The following is a 10,373-nucleotide window of genomic DNA, read 5'->3' as shown; positions in this document are numbered from 1 at the left end:
CTCCCCGGTTGCCCTCCCAAGGGCGGTCCCGGGAGCCCCGAGGCGCCGGGCCCGGCGTCCGCGCCCCCGAGCCGGCCGCCGGAGCGCGGCGAGTCTGGAGAAGTTGGCGAGGTGAGTCGTGACAGCCCCAGAATCCCATCTGGGGACCCGTGTCTTGCGCTCTCCATCCGTGCCAAGTCCAAGCGAGGCTTTGGGCTGGAGGGACCGACTCCAGGTTTCACCCAGGGGCTACCCTCTTGTATTTCTCACCTTGCTAGAAATACAGAACCACTTTGTAACTACGCACTGGCAGATTATCACGTACATTTTTGAAAAAGTGTCAGGGAAAGTGGTTTGTATATCACTTTTTTTAAACTGCCAAGACAAGGCGTATTTTTGCATTCTTGCAAACATGAGCTCTTTGTTTAATTTTTCAAAAGCCATCACGGTGCAAGAATGCTTTATCTAGTTCTCATGTTTCACTGGAGAATTTTTACCGAAAACTTAGATCTGATTGAGTTGGAAAAGTTAGACGTTTACCAAGGACTCCCTGCCTCTCCTTCAACTTTGAATACCCCTGCACTTAAAGCAGAAGAGGCACTCGACCTAAGTTTATTAAAAAGAAGTTTTCTCTTTGGAGAGGAGTGATGCGTGGCACGGGAAAGACGGAGGGAGCGTGTTTTCCTGTTTCTCGTTCTCTTTCAGACTCGAGCACTGGCAAAGGGTCCTGCAAGGAAAACTTCTTACCGTAACCTTCGACATTATGTTTGATATTTTCTTCCCCTACACGAAGCTTAACACGCCGCGGCTTTTCATCAGCGTTTTATCTTTGGCCTTAGGGTTGCTGGAACGCCCGCAGGTTAGGGATTTGCGTTAACTTCCTTTGTTGTGGAAAGTTTTTTAACAAACCCCTCGTCTTTTCTTTGGTCGGTTTCCTCTGCCCTTTCGAAGCTGTAGATGTTTCTATCTGCCATTGCAACGCCTGCGTTTGCTGGTCTCCTTAATTACTTGAAGAATTCTTTTTGACCATAATGACCAAATCTGTTCTGGCGTTTTTACTGTAACTAAAAGACACGAGACCTGAAAAAGTAGTCGTGCCAGCTTCTGTTTCTCTTCTGCCTCATAAACAGTGTACAGATGGGGACTGACAAGTTTTAGGGGGAAAACCAAAGATTTATGGAATCGCCTTTAAGTATTTACAGCATCTCACAACTCCTTATGAATATACACTATACACTGTTTAAAATAAGGATATTTCTGTTAGAAACTTAATAGGACTTCCCCTCCTATATACTGAGATTTCTTATACTAGGTGGTCTTATGGTTCAATTACAAGTTTACTATGATTTGTAAGTTTGATGAAACAACCTGTAACATAATAATAAGAGCTGACACCACTTACCATAGCTAACTTACTGCCTGGCACAGTGCTGACAGCAGTACATAAAACCAGTCATTGTTAACATTTACTTTACATATATTAACTATGTAATCTGCCCCTTCACTCTAGGATGATGGTTCTCAAAGTGTAGTCTTTGTACCAGCGGCACCAACATCACCTGGGATCTGTTAGAAGACAAATTCTTGGGCCCCACCTCAGCCCTAATAAATCAAACTGCGGCGGTGGGGCTCAGTAATCTGTGTTTTAACAAACCCTCCAGTGGATGCTGCTGCACACCGAAGTTTGAGAACCATTGCTCTGTGAAGTAAGCGCTAATATTATCCACAATTTACAGATGAGGAAAGTATTATACAAGGCTAGAAATTTGGCCAAGGTTCACAGGTAAACCAGTTGCCGTTGAGGCGACTGTGACTCATGGTGACCCTATGTGTGTCAGAGCAGAATTGTGCTCCATAGGGTTTTCAATGGCTGGTTTTTGTTTGTTTTTTTCCAGAACATCATGCCAGTAATATTTATTATAATTCTACTGTGTGGTGAACACCAGACTGGAAACAGGGCAGAGAAGACAAAATGCAAGAAATGATAACCATGTCAATGGTTGGTTTTTTGGATGTAGACCCACAGGCCTTTCTTCTGAGGCACCTCTGGGTGGACTCAAATCTCCAACCTTTCCGATAGCAGCTGAGCACATTAACCATTTGCACCACCCACGGACTGCAGGTTCACAGTATGTGGTAAATAAGGATAAAGATCCAGGCAGCCTGGGCTCAGCTTGAGCTCTTACCTGCTATGCTGATGTCATACGATAGTCTTGCCTGCATTTCTTAGTTGTACTGAGATTTTTCTAAAGAAACGCCATACATTTTTGAAACTGTCTCATTCTTCAAGGTGCTGGGAACACTGGGGCAGCATCTTGTCTCTATCAGAACAAATGGTCTCTGACTAGCAGGAGATCACGAACAGAATCCAAATGGATGTTCTAGGGAAGGATTATTTCCATGAGCAGCAGAACCTCTTGAAGCCATTTTTCTTCTTGAACATATCTCTTAGATTATCATGGCAATCATGACCCACACCATAGGAATAAAGAACAAAATTAGAAAACTTGAGAAAGGCGGAGGGAAAAAGCCACAGGAAGTCTCAGGCTCAAATGCATAAACACGAAAGTCTAGTGTCCTCTGGAGAAGTTGACATTTTCTGGGACTTATGTATTGTTTCTTTTGCTACCTTGACAGTCACGGCAACAGAAGATTCTGGAGCAGTAAGGGAGCAGGAGGAAGGATCATTGTATGGGCTCCTTTATTGCTTTCCTAGTCCTGCCTGGGTTAAATTTTTGTGGTTGAGGAGGAATTTCAATTTTAGAGAGGGAAAAGAGAGCCTCGTGTTTTCAGAAAGCAAGTGCTTTAATCTCTTTACGTGGCTAGAATCCAAAAGAGATGAAGACCATGTGAGCTCGTTTCTCGGGCCTGGGGAGGGCCAGGCTTGTGGCTGTGGTTAGCAGAAAGCTTGGAGTTGGCTGTGACAGAGTCCACCACCTGCTGACCATCCGCAGATCGGTGCGTGGCCTCCCCCAGGGTACTGCTGTAAGTGAAGTTCTGCCACGTCAGTGCAGGAAACACAGTCTTCTCCTTCCACATCTTGTTTTCATTTCGGTGAAGTTTCCAGGGACTTGCCTGGTTAGCAGGCCGACCCTACAATTTTATAACTACTCATTTGTATGCATTCTGTCCTGCAGTGGCCTCCCCTCTCTATAAATATAAAGCCAGGAGGTGAAGTCTCAGCTTTTAGGTCAAGGGGAGGATCTGAAAATGGACACTGTGCTGTTAAGTAGCAGTCCCAGTACACAAGAGAAATGAAATCTTCCTTCCATTTTTGTTTATTGGTGATTTTTACCTGGCTGACTTCCAAAAGGAATTCAAGACGACTTACAGTAAAAGACACGTATACAATAAGGCCATTGAAATAGTTATAAAAAATGAAAAGTCATAAAAAGGAGGGGAGAGTAAGTTCTGTTTGTCAAAAACTGAGGCCAGTATTGTTATGAGATTAGGTATTAAATTTAGCTCTAAGCTTCCTGGCAGCCACGTCAAAAAGGGAACCATAATGGGCCACCTCGTTTTCTCTGAATGAGAAAAGGAAAAGTTTATCAAGAGAGATGATTTGTGTTTTTCATGGAACTGAATTCTAAAATGAGAATTTTACTTGGAAATAGTCTCTAGAGGGCCATCTGTCCAGCTTGCCTCTGAAAACTCCTCTTTGAGCTAACATATGGAAAAGGTCGTTTCATGTAATTGTCAATGTGATGTAGAAAGAGAATTTGGCATCTGGAGTCAGGTGAACTGGGTTCTAGTCCTAAGCCATTTTACCTCAATTTCCTTGTCTCTAAAATGAGGGAATCAGTCCAAAAGTTTTCTAACATCTCTGCCAGCTCTGACACTTGATGATACTGTGATGAGATCATCATGCTTAGCTGCAAAATCCTAACGATGACTATTACTGAGCCCTGTGCGCCATCTCTTGCAAAATCAGTCTGTTTCTCGTTTATCGGCTCCAGCCTGGAACTGTTACTGATTAGTCAGCTTCACCCCCCTCCTGAGCTTCATTTTTTCTCCTCTGGGTTGGCCTGAATGTTGCTGCTTTCTTGCTCTCTCTCTCTTTCTTTCTTTTGTTGTGGTGAAAATAGACATACCAAAATATTCCCCAATACAACTTCTGTGTTTACAATTCGATTACATTTTTCACGTTGTGCCACCATTATCGCTATCCTTTTCCACCACTATTAACATAAACTCAATACCCCCCAAACGAAAACTCTCCCTTTCCCTCTCCCTCCCACCATGAATAATCTCTGGTTCCTGTATATTTGCTTGTTTCATATAAATTAGATCTTAACAGTATTTGTCCTTTTGCAACAAACTTATTTCGCTCAGCATAATGTTTCCCAGGTCCATCCACGTTGTGGCACACATCAGAACTTCATTTCTCTTTACAGCTGCATAGTATTCCATTGTATGTATAGACCATATTTTGTTTATCCGTTCATAGGTTGATGGCTGTTTCGATTGATTCCACCTTTTGGCTGTTGTGAAGAGTGCTGTAGTGAACATTGGCGTACAGGCTTCTGTTTGCATTGCTGCTGCTCTCTCTAAAAAGATGATTTCTAAGGCAGGCATGGGCTACCTCTTAGCTCTGTGGAGTTCCTCTATCATTTTATTCCACAGTCATCTGGCAAGTGTTTACTGAGCATATACTCTGTGCCAGGCACTCACTGTACTGGAGAATGGAGTTGCTGCCCTCCTAGATTTACTGGGGGGGAGGGGCGGAGATAATACAGAAAGAAAGAAGTTATACTTAATATACTTGGCAGCCTTCCTAGCTGCCCCAATGAGAGGAAACATGTGTACTTGCTCATCAAGAGACACTGTTTCCTGCAGTTCCCTTTGTTCTCTGAGATAAGCCTTCTCAGAGGGTTCATGGGAATAAAGGTCTCATTAAAGAGAGATGATGTTATACAGCAAAATACCATATCTGTGACCATCATTCTATAATTAGCTGATAGCCCCAGAGCATATTAAAGTGTCTAGATCTTGTGTACCATCTATGATATTATACAGCTGTGAGTCTTGATTCTGTTCAAAATTCATCTTTAATCAATTGGTCCATGAGTTCTCTGTTTCACTCTCCACACCTACTCAATCAGTATGCTTTATTGGTTCTATCCCAAAATGTAACTCCAATCCCACCATTTCTGCCGCTTCCACTCAGAGATGCCGTCATGTCACGCCTGGATGCCTGCTGTAGTCTCCTCTCTGGTTCGCGTGTTTCCACTCTAGCGCCCTCCACAGTCCTTTTGCCATAGAGCTGCTGGAATGATGTTTTAAATATCTAGACCAGATCCCATCACTCCGATGGTTAAAGCCCTCCAATGACTTCCTGTCACACTGAGAATAAAATTCAATTTCTCAGTGTGGCCTTTGAGCCTTTGCCTGATCTCAACCCCAGTTGGCTCGATGGCCTCATCTCCTTACCCGTCCCCACCTCAGTCACTCTAAGTCAGCCACGCTGGTCATCAGATACACTGAAGTGTTCCCACCTCAGTGTTTTCACTTGTTGCCTATCCTTGGAATGTTCTCACGTGGCTAGCTCCCTCACTTCTTTCAGGTCTATGCTCAAATGTTTCCTCCTTAAAGGAGTCTTCCTGGCTGCCCAGAAAAAACAGGACCCTCCGTATCATTCTCTACCCCTTTACCCTGCTTTAGTTTTCTTTTTACATAGTAAATAAACTTGTATTTTATCTACCTCCCCCCCATGGAAACATTACTTCTTATTGATTGCTGTATCCCTGGCATCTAGAGCAGAGATCTCATAAAAGGTACTTAATAAATATTTGTTAAATGAACAATGAATGAATAAATGGAGAGCTGCCTTATACCAACACTATGCTAAGGCTTAACCTATATTATTAAATGATATATTATTTAATAATATTCAAAACAATCCCATACCTTTTAAGAGAATAGTGCGATCTTTAAAAACATGGAAGGCACTGTATTCAGCAGTTCACGTGCGTTATTTCATTTAGTCTTCATAACGACCTATCAAGTAGGTATAACTATTGGATAGGACAAGTCTCGTTCAGTTTCAAGTGATAGAAACTCAGGTTATATCAATGACAAAATGACAGAAGGAGATTTACTGGCTTATGAAGCTGGCAAGTGCAGAGGAGGTAAAGCTTCAGTCACAGCTGTATCCAGGGTTTCTAGCCATCGCACCTCCGTCCTTTAGCTCTGCTTCCTTCTGTGTAGGGACACTGTCAGGTGAGTTTCCCCATGGGATGGTTTACAGCATGCCTGGGCTTGCATCTCCTCCTTTAGTAACCTCTGACTAAAAGACCCAGGGCTGCCTCTATCAGCCTGACTTGGGTCACATGCATATTCAGTCGTTGATAGCCACACCTGGGCCATGTACCTACCGCTGGGGGTGGGGGCCAGGGAATGATCCAGCCCCTCCAAACCACATGGTCTGAAAACAGAAGAAGAGTGTTTTCCCCAAAGAAAATTGAGGTGCTCTTACCAAAAACTCCTGGATATGGATGCCAGTCAGAAAAACCAAAAACAAAAGCAGATGTCCGTTATAATCGGTATGCCCATTTTACAGATGGGTAAACTGAGGGTTAGAGGTAGTTACAACACTTGCCCAAGATGGGATAGCTAAGTGGCAGACCTGGGATTTCAAGCCAGTCCGTGTGCTTCTACAGCCAAATTGCTAAGCACCGTGCTGTACTTGGGAACAAATCTTGAAATCTGAACCATTTGATTGCTCTCTAGAATTCCTTTGTAAAAGATCCCTTTGATACAATCTCTCTCTATTAAAAATTTTTAATAGACTTTATTTTTTGAGTGTTTTAGGTTTACACAAAAACTGTGCAGAAAGTATAGCTTTCCCGTGTACTCCCTCCCTCTGAAGTTCTCCTACTGTTGACATCTTATATTTTGTACAATTAATGAACCAATATTGATATATTATTATTAACTAAAGTTCATTGGGGTTCACTCTATCCGTTGTACAGTCCTATGGGTTTTGACAAATGCATAATGCTGTGTGCCCACCATTATAGTATCATGTAGAACAGTTTCACTGCCCTAAAAACGTCCTAGGCTCCACCTACTCATCCCTCCCCTGGCCACCTGGCAACCACTGATCTTTTTACTGTCTCTGTAGTTTTGTCTTTTCCAGAATGTTGTATAGTTGGAACCATACAGTGTGTAGCTTTTTTGGACTAGCTTCTTTTACTTAGCAATGTGCATTTAAGGTGGCTCCTTGTCTTTTCGTAGCTTGTTAGCTCGTTTCTTTTTATCACTGAATAATATTCCATTGTACGGATATACCACAGTTTGCTTATCCTATTGAAGGACGTCTTGGTTGGCTTCCAATTTTTGGCAATTATGAATAAAGCTGCTGTAAACATCTGTGTCCAGGTTTTTATGTGGACATATGTTTTTATCTGATTTGGGTAAATATGTGAGAGAGTGTCGGATCTCATGGTAAGCCTATGTGTAGTTTTGTAAGAAACTACCAAGCTGTCTTCCAAAGTGACTATACCATTTTGCATTTCCACCAGCAATGAATGGAGGTTCTCTCTATATTTTTTGTAATTGAAATTGTTCATATTTGTAATGAGAGAAAGGCAGGTTACCAAAATGATCCCATTTTTGTTTTTAAAAAAGTATATATTTACGTATTTATACACGTATACATATACACATACACACGCACACATTGAGTTAACTCTGGAAGATGTTACACCAAAATGTTATTGGTTATGCAATTGGAATTATGGGTGCTCCTGCCTTTTTGCTTGTCTGTATTTTTAAAATTTTCTGTGATGAATATATGTATTACTTACATGGTTTATAAAACAACACAAAGTATCATAAAAATTTAAATCTCTTATTGGCCTGAGGCTTAGGAGGATGGAAATTAGTTGGAGAGACCATTTTTTTCCTTTTTCTCCCTTTGTATTGCTAAGTCCTTCATGCTCTTTTTTATGAAATGAGATAGAAATGTCCATTTGCAGAATATGTAATCCTTGTCTAATTCTTCTCTCTCGGATGTCAGCAGCCATTTCAAACTAGCACTGTTGCTTCATATTTTAAAATCTTGATAACATCTTAATTTGCAAAGAAGAGGGAGATAGAGAAATGGAATCTCCTACGTATCAGGAACAATCATAAGGGAGAGAAAATGAAATGAGAATTAGTCCAGGCACCATCATAAAATTTTGGAGGGGGAATGAATAAACACAAATGCGCAAGACCTCAAGTAGTAGTGAACGTTGATTTCTAAGGTGAAGTTGATGACGGTATCACCAACTGTTGTGGGGATTGTGCCCTGCACGGGGGCACCCAAAGAGGCTGTAAGTGGCGGCCTGAAATCTAGTCCATGCTTGGATCATGGAGCTGGGAGCCCTGGGTAGAGGCTTCATCTGTCCAGAGGGGGTGACTTTTCTGATTCCCTTAGGAGCACCTGAGTGATGCAGACAGTTAACGTGGTTGGCTGCTAACTCAAAGGCTGGAAGTTCAAGTCCACCGAGAGGTGCCTCAGAGGAAAGATCTGGCAATCGACTTCCAAAAAAATCAGCCCTTGAAAACCCTATGGAGCACAGTTCTGCTGTGACACACATGGGGTCAGCTGAGTTGGAATCAACTTAATGGCAAGTGTTGTTTTGTTGGTTTGTTTAGGCTAGTGTGGCCCCAAATATAGAGTAATAATTTAAAACATCACCTGTTGAGTCCAGCCACCTGGGTGTGAATCCTTACTCTACAACTTACTGATCATAAAACATGTGTATGTGTATAATGATGTCTGGAAGCAAACACACATATATACACATGGACATAATTACATCTGCTCGGAGGCACTGAATACCTACTATGCAATAGCCCTAGAGTTTGGGTAGAAACATAGCCATGTTTCAAATATCATGAACCAAAATAAGCATGTGCTATTAATAATTGAATGCATTTATCAAATAATTTTATTAAGCCCTCCAATGGCGGTTTGTTGGCACTCAGTTGACATTACTAATATAATACTGTGACTCAAGGCAAATACCAGCTTTTCTCTCTTGCCAGATTAATGATACTTGATTCACTGCAAAGCCATGGGTCATTCGAAGTGATTTAACTGTTAGCAAAGTCCTTAGTGTCATGTCTGGGTTTCTGAGTGAAGGCTCTAACCACAGCTTCAGTGGGGAAAAATCTTGTCAAGGGATTCACGTCTTCCTACACCCATGGTTTGCAGGGAACTGTATTAGTGTCTTCACTAAATGTGTCTACACTTAATGTGGATCTGGTTGCCCATCACCAGACTCGCCTTCCAGAGGCTGTATCAAGGTATTGTTTCCACTTCCTAACCTACTACTCTGGCCTGATTTGCAGACCTTCTCCATGTTAAAATATCTATGGTTTCATAAAAAAAAAGGATTCTACTAGGAAAGGGTAGCTGTACTAACCACTTCTTCCCCTAAAGTGAGCATACTAAAGATTTTACAATTCATCTTCTACCATTTTTTCCCCATATATTTGTTTCCTCCCCTAAGTAAAACTGGTTACCAAAAGCCCTGTTCTAGGCTACATTATGAAGAACTGCAGTTTTCCACCAAGCTTCTACCACTGGCCAGTATTGCAGCCCCAGGTTTACCTGCGCAAGTTTAGCTTGTCAGTTAAAGAGAAGCATTGATAAGAAAGGTAGCAGGAGATGGCAGAAAAGAGGGTCTGAGTAGAACCAATTACTTGCTTTAATAATTCAGTGTTTTGCAGTAATAGGCTACAAAGTAAATAGCACTACACATAAATGCTCTATTTCATTATTTATACACTCTAGAAATTGGAGTTTAATTAAGTCACACGCTTGAGACTTTTAAGCGATTAAGGAGACACTTTGTCTCAGACAGCCTGGAAGCAGTGAAGCTGCTTTTCCTTTGGAGCCTCTTCTGTTGTTCTGCATATCATTTTTCATTTGAGAGTGGGGAGGGCTTGAGCCAGGACAATTGATGCAGCGTTTTTCAAACTCCAGTCATTTCCACGTCAGCATCACGATTCTTGTAATATTCCTACACTACCATTGCTTACTTTAAAATAACCAGTGTTATAAACGTAAGTACATATATTTATTTAATAACAGCTTTGTTGAGATATGCGGAGCCCTGGTGGTGCAGTGGTTAAGCGTTAGGCTGCTAACCAAAAGGTCGGCAGTTCAAATCCACTAGCAGCTCCTTGGAAACCATATGGGGGCAGTTCTACTCTGTCCTATAGGGTTGCCATGAGTTGGAATCGACTTGACAGCAACGGGTTTTATTGAGGTAAAATATACATATCCTTTTTTTTTATTTTTATTTTTTTATTTTATTGTACTTCAGGTGAAGGCTTACAGAACAAATAGTTTCTCATGAAACAGTAGTACACATGTTGTTTTATGACATTGGTTAACA

At 41.7% G+C, this 10,373-nt stretch overlaps 1 protein-coding gene across 1 annotated transcript in view; it reads left to right on the top strand.

The window, feature by feature from the left end:
• Window positions 1-10: 10 nt before the first annotated feature.
• The window catches only part of GXYLT2 (glucoside xylosyltransferase 2), a 112,065-nt gene continuing 101,702 nt past the window's right edge, over window positions 11-10,373 (top strand). Inside the window, exon 1 of the mRNA XM_004372702.2 lies at window positions 11-111. The gene's annotated coding sequence lies outside the window, so the exon portion shown is untranslated. The remainder of the gene's footprint in view (window positions 112-10,373) is intronic.

The sequence above is a fragment of the Trichechus manatus genome, unplaced genomic scaffold (assembly GCF_000243295.1).
Source record: "Trichechus manatus latirostris isolate Lorelei unplaced genomic scaffold, TriManLat1.0 scaffold00020, whole genome shotgun sequence".
Taxonomy (NCBI): domain Eukaryota; kingdom Metazoa; phylum Chordata; class Mammalia; order Sirenia; family Trichechidae; genus Trichechus; species Trichechus manatus.
This window is presented reverse-complemented; position numbering and strand designations above follow the sequence as displayed.